The sequence below is a fragment of the Rutidosis leptorrhynchoides genome, chromosome 10, assembly GCF_046630445.1.
Source record: "Rutidosis leptorrhynchoides isolate AG116_Rl617_1_P2 chromosome 10, CSIRO_AGI_Rlap_v1, whole genome shotgun sequence".
Classification (NCBI taxonomy): domain Eukaryota; kingdom Viridiplantae; phylum Streptophyta; class Magnoliopsida; order Asterales; family Asteraceae; genus Rutidosis; species Rutidosis leptorrhynchoides.
The window spans coordinates 163,226,693-163,246,238 of NC_092342.1; positions in this window are offsets into that span (position 1 = coordinate 163,226,693).

Genomic DNA, 19,546 nt, shown 5'->3' on the forward strand with positions numbered 1-19,546 from the left:
ACCAATTAACCTGTCACCTTTTACATCTCTACTCGCCTTCTTGTTTGATTAAACCCATAAACCATTCACCACCATTACTTGAAACCATCTTCACCCTACTCTTAACGTCACCTTTATTCCATTTATGTTTTTACAAACCATCTTCACAAATCAATTTTTACACCCATCGAGAAATATCACTAAACAACTCAACCCATTTACTCATTTAACTACTACTGAGTGAACACTTAATACCTTTAGCTCCATCATCACCTTCGGCTTTTATCACTAACCCAAACCAAATCCACATCGCCATCTTTGTCGTACAAACATCCACCATACAATCACCAACTTCAATCACCACCCAATATCATCATCGTAAGCCACTGCAATCGCCACTTATTGTTTCTGTTTTGAACAAGTTATAAACCAAAACACCAATCAAAAGGACCATCTGCTAGTCCCCTTTTTGTAAGGAACCGACATATTAAGAAAACAAAAGGAGGAGTGAGGTACATATATGATATTCGGTTGTCTTGATATTATAGCATATAATATAACATTTGCAACAAAGCAAAGAGCACTAATTGCAATAGAATGGCCGACATTATTTGTTGAAGAAATACCCCACATACTATTATATTTGATTAGTGGATAATTGTTGATAATTGTGGGTCTCATCTCGAAAATCATAGAAGTGTTGGAAGCATGCGTGAACATTTTTATTCTTTATTTTGTCCTGCCACTAGAATCCTATCAAAACAAAACAAAGCTGCAATACTATTCGCTGTCTTCTATTAGGAATTAAATTAATATTGTTGCATGCTTCTTCTTATCCTTGGCCGACAAGTACTAGTGATAGCATCACCTGCTTTGTAAGCTAATATCACTTTTGAATCGGTGGAGCCAGTTTTGGAATAACACATGCAAGTACCTCTTTTGTTTTCGCTAAATATTATTGTTTTTATAAATTGGGCCGTTAAATTTGTTTTCTATGTGGACCGTACATATATTATGCTATTGGGCCGAACCCAATTATGATTAGAATGATGATAATTGGTGAATGAGTTAGTGATGTTGATGATAACGGAGTTCGGTTAAAGATATGATGAATAGCGGGTTAAACAACGATGTTAAGATTATGGTTTTATGATATTATGGTGATGATGTTATAAAAATGATTATGATATAATTATGTTATGATTATATTAGGATTAGGATTAGGATTATGATTATTATTATAATGATAATAATCGTTTAAGGATATGGACGATGATATGATGTGAAGATGAATATGAAAAACGAGGACATGATGAAACGAAAAGGATACTGTAAATGATTATGAAGATAGATGATGATGTTAGTGAAGAAGAAGAAACAGAATGAAACAAGTTATAAGAGTTTAGGAGGTTATTAAAACAGAAATGATATGGTAGAGGAACGGTTTGGAATGTTAGTAGGTCAACGAGTGGTCTTGAGTTCGAAACTAGGAGGCTGCAACATTATTTTTTTTAACAGCTGTCTTAAGAGTGTGGATTAGTTGGGCCGAGCCTTAAGTTTGCAATTGGGCCGAGATCCATGCTTTTCTGTTTGGGCTTAATCTTATAAACGGGTTAAAATAATTAATTTGGGTGTTGAATCAATAAAACTGGAATTGGAAGAGTGGTTTGGTGTGTTTCGTATTAACGAAAGGTCATGAGTTCAAGCCCGAGCTGAGACAGTTTATTTTGAGATTTTTCTTCAAAGGTATTATTATTATTATTATTATTATTATCATCAACATTATTATTATTATTATTACTACTTATATTATTATTATATATATATAATAAGAAAAATAAGAAATATAATAAATATACCATGGATATAATTATAAGTAATTCTTATTAATAGATTATATTTATAAGTTATATAAATATTAATAGATATAAAACCATTTTATTTTAAATAATAATTTAACTCATATATAAGCTTAAATCTATATTGATATATTTTAAATAAATGTTTAACATATTTAATTAACTTTTTAACTATTAAAATATTAAGACGAATATGAAAGTATGTATATATATATATATATATATATATATATATATATATATATATATATATATATATATACATAACAATTAAAATATATATAGTACTAATATAGGTTCTTTATATTATTTGATATATATTACTGATATAGGTTCGTGAATCCGAGGGCAACCCTGCATTGTTCATTGTCGTCATATGTATTTTTACTATAAAATACAGTATTGTGAGTTCATTTGATTCCCTTTTACTCTTTACATTTTTGGGACTGAGAATACAGGCGCTGTTTTTATAACTAATTTATTAAATGCTTTTGAAATATATTTTGAACTACGAATACATGAAATGTTTTTATAAATGTTTGACGAGATAGACACAAGTAAAACATTCCTCGAATGAATTATTATGCAGACAGAAGTTCTGCGGATTATTGTTGAATTATGTGGACATGATAATTGCCACCATTGAATTATGTGGACATGATAATTGCCACCATTGAATTATGTGGACATGATAATTGCCACCAATTGATATGAATGTTATGTATCGGGAGAATGATTTTATACACAGGTTATGTGTATGTTATTTTTGTGCACGAGATATGTGTACGGTTACTAAGATTTATGAAAGATGATTTCGTACACGAGAAAGGTGTACTGTATTTAAAAGATATCGCATGTACATTACAGGTGGGTATAGGATTCGGGCTCATTTGTACCATGCAGCATTTAAATCTTGTGTCTATCAAAATGATGAATTTTTACTGTTTACAATAAACTTATGAGCTCACCAACCTTTTGGTTGACACTTGAAAGCTTGTTTATTCTCATGTATGAAAGAAACCTTCCGCTGTGCATTTGCTCATATTACATGGAGTCGTTCATGGAATTTAGAAGTCAGTTCACCGCGATGGTACCATATGTTATTGTATTCGTTCGGAAGATTTTGGACGGGGTATGACATGATTAAAGATATTTATACCTTAAGAATAAACGGTAAATTTCGCAGTGATGTAATAAATTTTTATATGATATCAACAATTTCGGTTACGCATACCTAATTTTATTGAATACCAATTTAATACTTTATAGCGAACGATTTAGCGTTTATTATCAAAAGGTTAAAAGCAATAAAATAAAAATAAAAACTGTACATACTTACTTGTGAGATAGAATTCTCAGTGACCTGCTTTAGGCCACTCATAAGATAGTCTGACTAATTGGTTTTCCATAGCTACATAGGCATAACCTCGAGAAATCAACAATTTTTCTTCGAAACATATGAACGGTCCTTCTCTGCATAAAGTAACGAACTCGATATTAGAATATGTCTGATTCGTCGAGCATTTTCCTTCGTGTGACCATTTTCCGCATTTGTGACATCTTTTAAGGTGTCGTGCTCTTCTTTTCGCTGCGGATTTTGATTTTCCTTTACCAAAATGTAACTTATTATGATCGTTTTTGAGTTTTTTTCTTACTCCGTCCAATTTGGTTCTTATTACTGATACCAGGTCACTCGGGAGTGTGTCATTATTACGTTTAGTGATCAAAGCGTGTAGCATTAGACCATGGTTTAGTTCACAGGAATTCTTCATCTCGTAAAACCTAAAAAAAATAAAAATTCATAATGGGGGGAGAAGACTAGTTCTTTAGGGGGTCTGCTAGGGAAAGACCATTCAGATTCCATTCTCGAGAACTACACGAAAACAGAACATCTAACTCTAACAGAAATACATATTACCCTAAAAAGATTCGAACCTCCCCACACTTAGTTAGATGTGGTGTTGAAATTGTGATTGACTTCATTGTCAACTTCCATCGGACCATGTATGTAATGTTTAACTCTGTGACCATTAACTCTAAATTCAATCCCATTTGAATTTATTAACTCTACTGTTCCATATGGGAAAACTCTTTTGACTATAAATGGCCCAGACCATCTTGATTTTAATTTTCCAGGAAATTGCTTGAATCGTGAATTGAAAAGAAGAACTATGTCTCCTTCCTTAAATTCTTTTGAACTTCTGATTCTTTTATCATGCCATTTCTTCGTTCTTTCTTTATAGATTAACGAATTTTCGAATGCTTTATGTCTTAATTCTCCTAATTCGTTTAGTTGACTTAACCGTAGACGTCCGACTTCATGTAAATCAAGATTACATGTCTTCAAAGCCCAAAATGCTTTGTGTTCAATTTCTACTGGAAGATGACATGCTTTTCCGTAAACGAGTCTAAAAGGTGTGGTTCCAATTGGAGTTTTTTAGGCTGTTCTAAAAGCCAGAGTGCATCCTCCAATTTCATGGACCATTCCTTCGGATTTGATCCTACGGTTTTCTCTAGAATACGTTTTAAAGCTCGGTTGGTATTTTCAACTTATCCACTTGTTTGTGGATGATAAGCAGTGGAGATTTTATGAGTTACTCCATATCTTTTAAGAACTTTCTCAAGTTGATTGTTACAAAAATGAGTACCCCGATCACTTATTAAAGCTTTCGGTGTTCCGAACCTAGCAAAAAGACGTTTTAAAAAATTGACTACAACTCGTGCATCGTTAGTCGGGAGAGCTTGTGCTTCCACCCATTTAGATACATAATCAATGGCACCGAGAATGTAGAGATTATTATGAGATTTTGGAAATTGACCCATAAAGTCAATACCCCAAATGTCAAATACTTCACATACTTGAATGACATTTTGTGGCATTTCATCACGTTGACTTATTTTTCCGGCCCTTTGACAAGCATCACAGGATTTGCAAAGAAGGTGTGCGTCTTTAAAAATTGTAGGCCAATAGAATCCAGCATCGTAAACTTTTCTTGCTGTGAGTTTAGGCCTGTAATGCCCTCCTGTTGGTCCTGTGTGACAATGGTTTAAGATTTGAATAGCTTCATCTCCGAATACACATCAGCGTATTATTCCATCGGGACAACTTTTAAACAAATGTGGATCTTCCCAGAAATAGTGTTTTATATCACTAAAGAATTTCTTTCGTTTTTGGTACGATAATCCTTTTTCAAGGAATCCACATACTAAGTAGTTTTCATAGTCTGCAAACCATGGAATTTCATTATAATCTATCTTCAATAGATATTCATCAGGAAAGTTGTCTTGTATGGCCGATTCATTTAGAACTTCTAATTCGGGATTTTCAAGACGAGAAAGATGATCAGCGTCGAGATTTTCTGCTCCCTTTTTGTCTCGGATTTCAGTATCAAACTCTTGTAAGAGTAAGATCCAACAGATTAATCTTTGTTTAGCATCTTGTTTTGAAAATAGGTATCTAAGAGCAGAATGGTCTGTATAGACCACCGTTTTAGCTAGAACGAGATATGAACGAAGTTTGTCAAAAGCAAAGACAATAGCAAGGAGTTCTTTTTCAGTAGTTGTATAATTCATTTGTGCTCCTTGTAACGTTTTACTAGCATAATATATAGGTTGAAATCATTTTTCAATCCTTTGTCCTAAAACGGCTCCCATTGCAAAATCACTTGCATCGCACATTAGTTCAAACGGTAGATTTCAATTTGGAGTTATCATGATCGGTGCATTAGTGAGTTTTTCTTTAAGAATATTAAAAGATTTGATGCATTCATCTGAAAAGATAAATGGAGCATCCTTTTCTAGGAGTTTATTCATAGGAGTGTCAATTTTAGAAAAATCTTTTATAAAATGTCGGTAAAAATCGGCATGCCCTAGAAAACTCCTAACTCCTCTAACATTGGTGGGATGTGGAAGTTTAGCAATTACATCTACTTTAGCTCTATCCACTTCAATTCTTTCCTTTGAAATTTTATGACCAAGAACGATGCCTTCTTTAACCATGAAATGGCATTTCTCCCAATTAAGTACTAGATTTGATTGCTCGCATCTAATAAGCATTCGTTCAAGATTAAGTAGACATGATTCAAATGTATCACTGAAGACTGAAAAGTCATCCATGAAAACTTCCATGCATTCTTCTATCATGTCGTGAAAAATCGCCATCATGCACCTTTGAAAGGTTGCAGGGGCGTTGCAAAGTCCAAATGGCATGCGTAAGCAAAAGTACCATAAGGGCACGTGAATGTAGTTTTTTCTTGGTCCTCGGGTGCTATTGGAATTTGAAAGTATCCGGAAAAACCATTAAGAAAACAATAGTAACTATTTTCGGCTAATCTTTCCAACATTTGATCAATGAAAGGTAAGGGAAAGTGATCTTTTCTGGTGGAATCATTTAATTTTCTATAATCAATACAAACACGCCATCGTGTTACAGTCCTAGTAGGAATAAGCTCATTTTTCTCATTTGTGATGACAGTCATGCCACCCTTCTTAGGTACGCATTGAACTGGGCTTACCCATAGACTATCAGAAATTGGATAAATTAAACCTGCATCAAGCAGTTTAATAATTTCTTTCTTAATAACATCTTGCATATTAGGATTTAGTCTTCGTTGGCGTTGCACATACGTTTTATGACCTTCTTCCATAAGGATTTTATGTGTGCAATACGAAGGACTTATTCCTTTGATATCATGAATCTTCCATGCAATGGCTGGTTTATGAGCTTTTAGCACAGTAATGAGTTGAGATTTTTCATTTTCCGTAAGAGAAGACGATATTATTACAGGTAATTCAGATTCACCATGTAAATAAGCGTATTCCAAATGGTTTAGAAGTGGCTTTAACTCTAATGTCGGTGGTTCTTCTATCGATGATTTATATCGATATCTGTCTTCTTCTTTTAGCATTTGAATTTCTTCTGTTGTTGGTTCATATCCATTAGCCATAAGTGTAGCTAACATTTCAGCTTCACCAATTTGTTCAGTTCCTTCTCCTAAAGAACATTCTCCCGTTCCTTGTAATTCTGGAAATTCTTCTAATAATTCTGCATGTGAATCTATAGTTTGAATATAATAGCATGTATCATCTGCAGATTGCGGTTGTTGCATTGCTCTATCAGCTGAAAAGGTAACACTCTCGTCCTCTATACTTAGGCTCAGTTTCTTACCAAACACGTCTATTATTGCCTTAGCCGTGTTTAAGAATGGTCTTCCTAATATGAGAGGAACTCGAGAATCTTCTTTCATATCCAGAATAACAAAATCTACTGGAAATACTAAAGTACCAACTTTAACTAGCATGTTCTCCATTATCCCTCTAGGATATTTTACTGATCTATCTGCTAGTTGTATGCTTATTCGTGTTGGTTTCAATTCTCCAAGGTCTAGTTTAGCGTATAGTGAATACGGCATTAGATTTATACTAGCACCTAAGTCTGCCAATGAAATGTCCCGTTCTTATTGATTAAAAACGTTCCATATTAATTGATTTCGTTGCGAGGTTTTGACCTCTATATGAGACGTTTTTCAAAGACTGCATTCATTTTAAAACAAACCATAACCTTTATTTCACCAATAAAGGTTTAAAAAGCTTTACGTAGATTATCAAATAATGATAATCTAAAATATCCTGTTTACACACGACCATTACATAATGGTTTACAATACAAATATGTCACAACAAAATAAGTTTCTTGAATGCAGTTTTTACACAATATCATACAAGCATGGACTCCAAATCTCGTCCTTATTTAAGTATGTGACAGCGGAAGCTCTTAATAATCACCTGAGAATAAACATGCTTAAAACGTCAACAAAAATGTTGGTGAGTTATAGGTTTAACCTATATATATCAAATCATAATAATAGACCACAAGATTTCATATTTCAATACACATCCCATACATAGAGATAAAAATCATTCATATGGTTAACACCAGGTAACCGACATTAACAAGATGCATATATAAGAATATCCCCATCATTCCGGGACACCCTTCGGATATGATATAAATTTCGAAGTACTAAAGCATCCGATACTTTGGATGGGGTTTGTTAGGCCCAATAGATCTATCTTTAGGATTCGCGTCAATTAGGGTGTCTGTTCCCTAATTCTTAGATTACCAGACTTAATAAAAAGGGGCATATTCGATTTCGATAATTCAACCATAGAATGTAGTTTCACGTACTTGTGTCTGTTTTGTAAATCATTTATAAAACCTGCATGTATTCTCATCCCAAAAATATTAGATTTTAAAAGTGGGACTATAACTCACTTTCACAGATTTTTACTTCGTTGGGAAGTAAGACTTGGCCACTGGTTGATTCACGAACCTATAACAATATATACATATATATCAAAGTATGTTCAAAATATATTTACAACACTTTTAATATATTTTGATGTTTTAAGTTTATTAAGTTAGCTGTCCTCGTTAGTAACCTACAACTAGTTGTTCACAGTTAGATGTACATAAATAAATCGATAAATATTATCTTGAATCAATCCATGACCCAGTGTATACGTATCTCAGTATTGATCACAACTCAAACTATATATATTTTGGAATCAACCTCAACCCTATATAGCTAACTCCAACATTCACATATAGAGTGTCTATGGTTGTTCCGAAATATATATAGATGTGTCGACATGATAGGTCGAAACATTGTATACGTGTCTATGGTATCTCAAGATTACATAATATACAATACAAGTTGATTAAGTTATGGTTGGAATAGATTTGTTACCAATTTTCACGTAGCTAAAATGAGAAAAATTATCCAATCTTGTTTTACCCATAACTTCTTCATTTTAAATCCGAATCAAATTGCTATGGTTCATATTGAACTCTATTTTATGATTCTAAACAGAAAAAGTATAGGTTTATAGTTGGAAAAATAAGTTACAAGTCGTTTTTGTAAAGGTAGTCATTTCAGTCGAAAGAACGACGTCTAGATGACCATTTTAGAAAACATACTTCCACTTTGAGTTTAACCATAATTTTTGGATATAGTTTCATGTTCATAATAAAAATTATTTTCTCAGAATAACCACTTTTAAATCAAAGTTTATCATAGTTTTTAATTAACTAACCCAAAACAGCCTGAGGTGTTACTACGACGGCGTAAATCCGGTTTTACGGTGTTTTTCGTGTTTCCAGGTTTTAAATCATTAAGTTAGCATATCATATAGATATAGAACATGTATTTAGTTGATTTTAAAAGTCAAGTTAGAAGGATTAACTTTTCTTTGCGAACAAGTTTAGAATTAACTAAACTATGTTCTAGTGATTACAAGTTTAAACCTTCGAATAAGATAGCTTTATATGTATGAATCGAATGATGTTATGAACATCATTACTACCTTAAGTTCCTTGGATAAACCTACTGGAAAAGAGAAAAATGGATCTAGCTTCAACGGATCCAGGATGGCTCGAAGTTCTTGAAGCAGAATCATGACACGAAAACAAGTTCAAGTAAGATCATCACTTGAAATAAGATTGTTATAGTTATAGAAATTGAACCAAAGTTTGAATATGATTATTAACTTGTATTAGAATGATAACCTACTGTAAGAAACAAAGATTTCTTAAGGTTGGATGATCACCTTACAAGATTGGAAGTGAGCTAGCAAACTTGAAAGTATTCTTGATTTTATGTAACTAGAACTTGTAGAATATATGAAGAACACTTAGAACTTGAAGATAGAACTTGAGAGAGATCAATTAGATGAAGAAAATTGAAGAATGAAAGTGTTTGTAGGTGTTTTTGGTCGTTGGTGTATGGATTAGATATAAAGGATATGTAATTTTGTTTTCATGTAAAAAAGTCATGAATGATTACTCATATTTTTGTAATTTTATGAGATATTTCATGCTAGTTGCCAAATGATGGTTCCCATATGTGTTAGGTGACTCACATGGGCTGCTAAGAGCTGATCATTGGAGTGTATATACCAATAGTACATACATCTAAAAGCTGTGTATTGTACGAGTACGAATACGGGTGCATACGAGTAGAATTGTTGATGAAACTGAACGAGGATGTAATTGTAAGCATTTTTGTTAAGTAGAAGTATTTTGATAAGTGTATTGAAGTCTTTCAAAAGTGTATAAATACATATTAAAACACTACATGTATATACATTTTAACTGAGTCGTTAAGTCATCGTTAGTCGTTACATGTAAGTGTTGTTTTGAAACCTTTAGGTTAACGATCTTGTTAAATGTTGTTAACCCAATGTTTATAATATCAAATGAGATTTTAAATTATTATATTATCATGATATTATCATGTATGAATATCTCTTAATATGATATATATACATTAAATGTCTTTACAACGATAATCGTTACATATATGTCTCGTTTAAAAATCATTAAGTTAGTAGTCTTGTTTTTACATATGTAGTTCATTGTTAATATACTTAATGATATGTTTACTTATCATAGTATCATGTTAACTATATAAATATCCATATATATGTCATCATATAGTTTTTACAAGTTTTAACGTTCGTGAATCACCGGTCAACTTGGGTGTTCAATTGTCTATATGAAACATATTTCAATTAATCAAGTCTTAACAAGTTTGATTGCTTAACATGTTGGAAACATTTAATCATGTAAATATCAATCTCAATTAATATATATAAACATGGAAAAGTTCGGGTCACTACAGTACCTACCCGTTAAATAAATTTCGTCCCGAAATTTTAAGCTGTTGAAGGTGTTGACGAATCTTCTGGAAATAGATGCGGGTATTTCTTCTTCATCTGATCTTCACACTCCCAGGTGAACTCGGGTCCTCTACGAGCATTCCATCGAACCTTAACAATTGGTATCTTGTTTTGCTTAAGTCTATTAACCTCACGATCCATTATTTCGACAGGTTCTTCGATGAATTGAAGTTTTTCGTTGATTTGGATTTCATCTAACGGAATAGTGAGATCTTCTTTAGCAAAACATTTCTTCAAATTCGAGACGTGGAAAGTGTTATGTATAGCCGCGAGTTGTTGAGGTAACTCAAGTCGGTAAGCTACTGGTCCGACACGATCAATAATCTTGAATGGTCCAATATACCTTGGATTTAATTTCCCTCGTTTACCAAATCGAACAACGTCTTTCCAAGGTGCAACTTTAAGCATGACCATCTCTCCAATTTCAAATTCTATATCTTTTCTTTTAATGTCAGCGTAGCTCTTTTGTCGACTTTGGGCGGTTTTCAACCGTTGTTGAATTTGGATGATCTTCTCGGTAGTTTCTTGTATAATCTCCGGACCCGTAATCTGTCTATCCCCCACTTCACTCCAACAAATTGGAGACCTGCACTTTCTACCATAAAGTGCTTCAAACGGCGCCATCTCAATGCTTGAATGGTAGCTGTTGTTGTAGGAAAATTCTGCTAACGGTAGATGTCGATCCCAACTGTTTCCGAAATCAATAACACATGCTCGTAGCATGTCTTCAAGCGTTTGTATCGTCCTTTCGCTCTGCCCATCAGTTTGTGGATGATAGGCAGTACTCATGTCTAGACGAGTTCCTAATGCTTGCTGTAATGTCTGCCAGAATCTTGAAATAAATCTGCCATCCCTATCAGAGATAATAGAGATTGGTATTCCATGTCTGGAGACGACTTCCTTCAAATACAGTCATGCTAACTTCTCCATCTTGTCATCTTCTCTTATTGGCAGGAAGTGTGCTGATTTGGTGAGACGATCAACTATTACCCAAATAGTATCAAAACCACTTGCAGTCCTTGGCAATTTAGTGATAAAATCCATGGTAATGTTTTCCCATTTCCATTTCGGGATTTCGGGTTGTTGAAGTAGACCTGATGGTTTCTGATGCTCAGCTTTGACCTTAGAACACGTCAAACATTCTCCTACGTATTTAGCAACATCGGCTTTCATACCCGGCCACCAAAAATGTTTCTTGAGATCCTTGTACATCTTCCCCGTTCCAGGATGTATTGAGTATCTGGTTTTATGAGCTTCTCTAAGTACCATTTCTCTCATATCTCCAAATTTTGGTACCCAAATCCTTTCAGCCCTATACCTGGTTCCGTCTTCCCGAATATTAAGATGCTTATCCGATCCTTTGGGTATTTCATCCTTTAAATTTCCCTCTTTTAAAACTCCTTGTTGTGCCTCCTTTATTTGAGTAGTAAGGTTATTATGAATCATTATATTCATAGATTTTACTCGAATGGGTTCTCTGTCCTTCCTGGTCAAGGCATCGGCTACCACATTTGCCTTCCCCGGGTGGTAACGAATCTCAAAGTCGTAATCATTCAATAATTCAATCCACCTACGCTGCCTCATATTCAGTTGTTTGTGATTAAATATGTGTTGAAGACTTTTGTGGTCGGTATATATAATACTTTTGACCCCATATAAGTAGTGCCTCCAAGTCTTTAATGCAAAAACAACCGCGCCTAATTTCAAATCATGTGTCGTATAATTTTGTTCGTGAATCTTCAATTGTCTAGACGCATAAGCAATCACCTTTGTTCGTTGCATTAATACACAACCGAGACCTTGCTTTGATGCGTCACAATAAATCACAAAATCATCATTCCCTTCAGGCAATGACAATATAGGTGCCGTAGTTAGCTTTTTCTTCAATAACTGAAACGCTTTCTCTTGTTCATCTTTCCATTCAAATTACTTCCCTTTATGCGTTAATGTAGTCAAGGGTTTTGCTATTCTGGAAAAGTCTTGGATGAACCTTCTGTAGTAACCAGCTAGTCCTAAAAACTGGCGTATGTGTTTCGGAGTTTTCGGGGTTTCCCACTTTTCAACAGTTTCTATCTTTGCCGGATCCACCTTAATACCTTCTTTGTTCACTATGTGATCGAGGAATTGAACTTCTTCCAACCAAAATGCACACTTTGAAAACTTAGCGTACAATTCTTCCTTCCTCAATACTTCTAACACCTTTCTCAAATGTTCACCGTGTTCTTGGTCATTCTTTGAGTAAATAAGTATGTCATCAATGAAAACAATGACAAACTTGTCAAGGTATGGTCCACACACTCGGTTCATAAGGTCCATGAACACAGCTGGTGCATTAGTTAAACCAAACGGCATGACCATAAACTCGTAATGACCGTAACGTGTTCTGAAAGCAGTCTTTGGAATATCATCTTCTTTCACCCGCATTTGATGATACCCGGAACGTAAGTCAATCTTTGAATAAATAGACGAGCCTTGTAGTTGATCAAATAAGTCGTCGATTCTCGGTAGTGGGTAGCGGTTCTGGATGGTAAGTTTGTTCAACTCTCGGTAGTCGATACACAACCTGAATGTACCATCTTTCTTCTTGACAAACAAAACAGGAGCTCCCCACGGTGATGTGCTTGGTCGAATGAAACCACGCTCTAAAAGTTCTTGTAATTAGCTTTGCAGTTCTTTCATCTCGCTGGGTGCGAGTCTGTAAGGAGCACGAGCTATTGGTGCAGCTCCTGGTACAAGATCTAATTGAAATTCAACGGATCGATGTGGGGGTAATCCCGGTAATTCTTTCGAAAATACATCGGGAAATTCTTTTGCAATGGGAACATCATTGATGCTCTTTTCTTCAGTTTGTACTTTCTCGACGTGTGCTAGAACAGTATAGCAACCTTTTCTTATTAGTTTTTGTGCCTTCAAATTACTAATAAGATGTAGCTTCGTGTTGCCCTTTTCTCTGTACACCATTAAGGGTTTTCCTTTTTCTCGTATAATGCGAATTGCATTTTTGTAACAAACGATCTCTGCTTTCACTTCTTTCAACCAGTCCATACCGATTATCACATCAAAACTCCCTAACTCTACTGGTATCAAATTAATCTTAAATGTTTCGCTAACCAGTTTAATTTCTCGATTCCGACATATATTATCTGCTGAAATTAATTTACCATTTGCTAATTCGAGTAAAAATTTACTATCCAAAGGCGTCAATGGACAACTTAATTTAGCACAAAAATCTCTACTCATATAGCTTCTATCCGCACCCGAATCAAATAAAACGTAAGCAGATTTATTGTCAATAAGAAACGTACCCGTAACAAGCTCCGGGTCTTCCTGTGCCTCTGCCGCATTAATATTGAAAACTCTTCCGCGGCCTTGTCCATTCGTGTTCTCCTGGTTTGGGCAATTTCTAATAATGTGGCCCGATTTTCCACATTTATAACAAACTACATTGGCATAACTTGCTCCGACACTACTTGCTCCGCCATTACTCGTTCCGACACCATTTGTTCCTTTCGTTCTATTAACCCCTGGTCCGTAGACCTCACACTTCGCCGCGCTATGACCATTTCTTTTACACTTGTTGCAAAATTTGGTGCAGAACCCCGAGTGATACTTTTCACACCTTTGGCATAGCTGCTTCTGATTGTTGTTGTTGTTGCGGTTATTATTGTTGTTGGGATGATTGTTGTAGTTGCTGTTGTTGTTGTTGTTGTTGTTGTTGTTGTTGGTCCGTTTGTTGTATTTGCGATTGATGTTGCGATTGTTGGGATAATTATTGCGATTATTGTTGTAATTGCTGTTGTTGTTGTATTGGTGATTCTTATCACCGTTTTCCTCCCACTTTCTTTTGACTTGCTTCACATTGGCCTCTTTAGCAGTCTGTTCTTTAATTCTTTCTTCAATCTGGTTCACTAGTTTGTGAGCCATTCTACATGGCTGTTGTATGGAGGCGGGCTCGTGTGAACTTATATCTTCTTGGATTCTTTCTGGTAATCCTTTCACAAACGCGTCGATCTTCTCTTCCTCATCTTCGAATGCTCCCGGACACAATAGGCACAATTCTGTGAATCGTCTTTCGTACGTGGTAATATCAAATCCTTGGGTTCATAACCCTCTAAGTTCTGTCTTGAGCTTATTGACCTCGGTTCTGGGACGGTACTTCTCGTTCATCAAGTGCTTGAATGCTGACCACGGTAGTGCGTACGCATCGTCTTGTCCCACTTGCTCTAGATAGGTATTCCATCATGTTAACGCAGAACCTGTGAAGGTATGCGTAGCGTACCTCACTTTGTCCTCTTCAGTACACTTACTTATGGCAAACACCGATTCGACCTTCTCGGTCCACCGTTTCAATCCGATCGGTCCTTCGGTTCCATTAAATTCCAAAGGTTTGCAGGCAGTAAATTCTTTGTAGGTGCATCCTACACGATTTCCTGTACTGCTAGATCCAAGGTTATTGTTAGTATGTAGCGCAGCCTGTACTACGGCTATGTTTGAAGCTAGAAAAGTACGGAATTCCTCTTCATTCATATTCACGGTGTGTCGAGTAGTCGGTGCCATTTCCTTCAAAATAGTCAAATGGAACAAGTTAATCATACAGAATATTAAGAGTAGTTAATAGTATTTCGTAGCATAATATGAACTCATTTATAAAAGCTTTTTCTTCATATTAGCGTTTTATAAGTTTAAATTCGGGTAGTACCTACCCGTTAAGTTCATACTTAGTAGCTAATATACAATTCAACTACTACAATTCTATATGAAAAACTGATTATAATAATATTTCGCGTTCAAACTTTTACACAATATTTTACAAACTTACAATACCGCTTATTTTACATATAGCATGAAATATAGCACACAATAAATTTGATACAAGATGGTTGTGAAGATAATTCTAGCTAGTACACAAGTCGTTCAGCAAAGGCAATAAAGACACGTAATTCATACGTCCAGAAACACGTCATGCATTCTGGTTTTACTAGGATTACTTCCCATCCTTGGTCTTGTGGAACATAACCGTTATGGCCGTTGATAAGACAGCGTGTTGTAACGTCGTCAAAGGGACGAGGGTTACGTAATGTCCAACAGTCCCGTAACAATCTAAAAACCTCATTTCTTACCCCAATTACCGACTCCGTCACTTGTGGGAACGTTTTGTTTAATAGTTGTAGCCCGATGTTCTTGTTCTCACTTTGGTGAGAAGTGAACATTACTAATCCGTAAGCATAACATGCTTCTTTATGTTGCATGTTAGCCACTTTTTCTAAATCACGAAGTCCAATATTCGGATATATTGAGTCAAAATAATTTCTTAACCCATTGCGTAAAATAGCATTTGGGTTCCCCGCAATATATGCGTGAAAGTAAACACATCGTAACTTATGGATTTCCCAATGAGATATCCCCCATCTTTCGAATGAAAGCCTTTTATAAACCAAGGCATTCTTGGAACGTTCTTCAAATGTCTTACAAACTGATCTCGCCTTAAATAGTTGTGCCGAAGAATTCTGACCGACTCTAGACAAGATTTCATCAATCATGTCTCCGGGTAGGTCTCTTAAAATATTGGGTTGTCTATCCATTTTGTGCTTTTATACTGTAAAATAGACAAGAGTTAGATTCATAAAAAAAATACTTATTAATACAAGCAATTTTTACATATATCATAAAGCATAAGCACACTATATTACATATATTACACCACACGAATACAACTATCTTATTCCGACTCGCTTGTTTCTTCTTCTTCAGTTTTGGTTCGTTTTACCAAGTTTCTAGGGATATATGATGTTCCCCTAATACGAGCCGTCGTTTTCCACATTGGTTTAGAAAAATCTGGTGGTTTAGAGGTTCCCGGGTCATTGTTACAACTTAAGGACTTCGGGGGTTGACGATACATATAAAGTTCATCGGGGTTGGAATTAGATTTCTCTATTTTTATGCCCTTTCCCTTATTATTTTCTTTTGCCTTTTTAAATTCAGTTGGGGTAATTTCTATAACATCATCGGAATTCTCGTCGGAATCCGATTCATCAGAGAATTGGTAATCCTCCCAATATTTTGCTTCCTTGGCGGAAACACCATTGACCATAATTAACCTTGGTCGTTTGGTTGAGGATTTTCTTTTACTTAACCGTTTTATTATTTCCCCCACCGGTTCTATTTCTTCATCCGGTTCCAATTCTTCTTCCGGTTCCGATTCTTCTTCCGGTTCCGATTCTTCTTCCGGTTCCTCTTCGGGAACTTGTGAATCAGTCCACGAATCATTCCAATTTACATTTGACTCTTCATTATTATTAGGCGAGTCAATGGGACTAGTTCTAGAGGTAGACATCTATCACATAATATCAAACGCGTTAAGAGATTAATATATCACATAATATTCACATGTTAAAAATATATAGTTTCCAACAAAATTTGTTAAGCAATCATTTTTCAAGTAAACACGGTCGAAGTCCAGACTCACTAATGCATCCTAACAAACTCGATAAGACACACTAATGCAAAATTCTGGTTCTCTAAGACCAACGCTCGGATACCAACTGAAATGTCCCGTTCTTATTGATTAAAAACGTTCCATATTAATTGATTTCGTTGCGAGGTTTTGACCTCTATATGAGACGTTTTTCAAAGACTGCATTCATTTTAAAACAAACCATAACCTTTATTTCACCAATAAAGGTTTAAAAAGCTTTACGTAGATTATTAAATAATGATAATCTAAAATATCCTGTTTACACACGACCATTACATAATGGTTTACAATACAAATATGTTACAACAAAATAAGTTTCTTGAATGCAGTTTTTACACAATATCATACAAGCATGGACTCCAAATCTCGTCCTTATTTAAGTATGCGATAGTGGAAGCTCTTAATAATCACCTGAGAATAAACATGCTTAAAACGTCAACAAAAATGTTGGTGAGTTATAGGTTTAACCTATATATATCAAATCATAATAATAGACCACAAGATTTCATATTTCAATACACATCCCATACATAGAGATAAAAATCATTCATATGGTGAACACCTGGTAACCGATATTAACAACATGCATATATAAGAATATCCCCATCATTCCGGGACACCCTTCGGATATGATATAAATTTCGAAGTACTAAAGCATCCGGTACTTTGGATGGGGTTTGTTAGGCCCAATAGATCTATCTTTAGGATTCGCGTCAATTAGGGTGTCTGTTCTCTAATTCTTAGATTACCAGACTTAATAAAAAGGGGCATATTCGATTTCGATAATTCAACCATAGAATGTAGTTTCACGTACTTATTTCTATTTTGTAAATCATTTATAAAACCTGCATGTATTCTCATCCCAAAAATATTAGATTTTAAAAGTGGGACTATAACTCACTTTCACAGATTTTTACTTCGTCGGGAAGTAAGACTTGGCCACTGGTTGATTCACGAACCTATAACAATATATACATATATATCAAAGTATGTTCAAAATATATTTACAACACTTTTAATATATTTTGATGTTTTAAGTTTATTAAGTCAGCTGTCCTCGTTAGTAACCTACAACTAGTTGTCCACAGTTAGATGTACAGAAATAAATCGATAAATATTATCTTGAATCAATCCACGACCCAGTGTATACGTATCTCAGTATTGATCACAACTCAAACTATATATATTTTGGAATCAACCTCAACCCTGTATAGCTAACTCCAACATTCACATATAGAGTGTCTATGGTTGTTCCGAAATATATATAGATGTGTCGACATGATAGGTCGAAACATTTTATACGTGTCTATGGTATCTCAAGATTACATAATATACAATACAAGTTGATTAAGTTATGGTTGAAATAGATTTGTTACCAATTTTCACGTAGCTAAAATGAGAACAATTATCCAATCTTGTTTTACTCATAACTTCTTCATTTTAAATCCGTTTTGAGTGAATCAAATTGTTATGGTTTCATATTGACCTCTATTTTGTGATTCTAAACAGAAAAAGTATAGGTTTATAGTTGGAAAAATAAGTTACAAGTCATTTTTGTAAAGGTAGTCATTTCAGTCGAAAGAACGACGTCTAGATGACCATTTTAGAAAACATACTTCCACTTTGAGTTTAACCATAATTTTTGGATATAGTTTCATGTTCATAATAAAAATCATTTTCTCAGAATAACAACTTTTAAATCAAAGTTTATCATAGTTTTTAATTAACTAACCCAAAACAGCCCGCGGTGTTACTACGACGGCGTAAATCCGGTTTTACGGTGTTTTTCGTGTTTCCAGGTTTTAAATCATTAAGTTAGCATATGATATAGATATAGAACATGTGTTTAGTTGATTTTAAAAGTCAAGTTAGAAGGATTAACTTTTCTTTACGAACAAGTTTAGAATTAACTAAACTATGTTCTAGTGATTACAAGTTTAAACCTTCGAATAAGATAGCTTTATATGTATGAATCGAATGATGTTATGAACATCATTACTACCTTAAGTTCCTTGGATAAACCTACTGGAAAATAGAAAAATGGATCTAGCTTCAACGGATCCAGGATGGCTCGAAGTTCCTGAAGCAGAATCATGACACGAAAACAAGTTCAAGTAAGATCATCACTTGAAATAAGATTGTTATAGTTATAGAAATTGAACCAAAGTTTGAATATGATTATTACCTTGTATTAGAATGATAACCTACTATAAGAAACAAAGATTTCTTGAGATTGGATGATCACCTTACATGATTGGAAGTGAGCTAGCAAACTTGAAAGTATTCTTGATTTTATGTAACTAGAACTTGTAGAATATATGAAGAACACTTAGAACTTGAAGATAGAACTTGAGAGAGATCAATTAGATGAACAAAATTGAAGAATGAAAGTGTTTGTAGGTATTTTTGGTCGTTGGTGTATGGATTAGATATAAAGGATATGTAATTTTGTTTTCATGTAAAAAAGTCATGAATGATTACTCATATTTTTGTA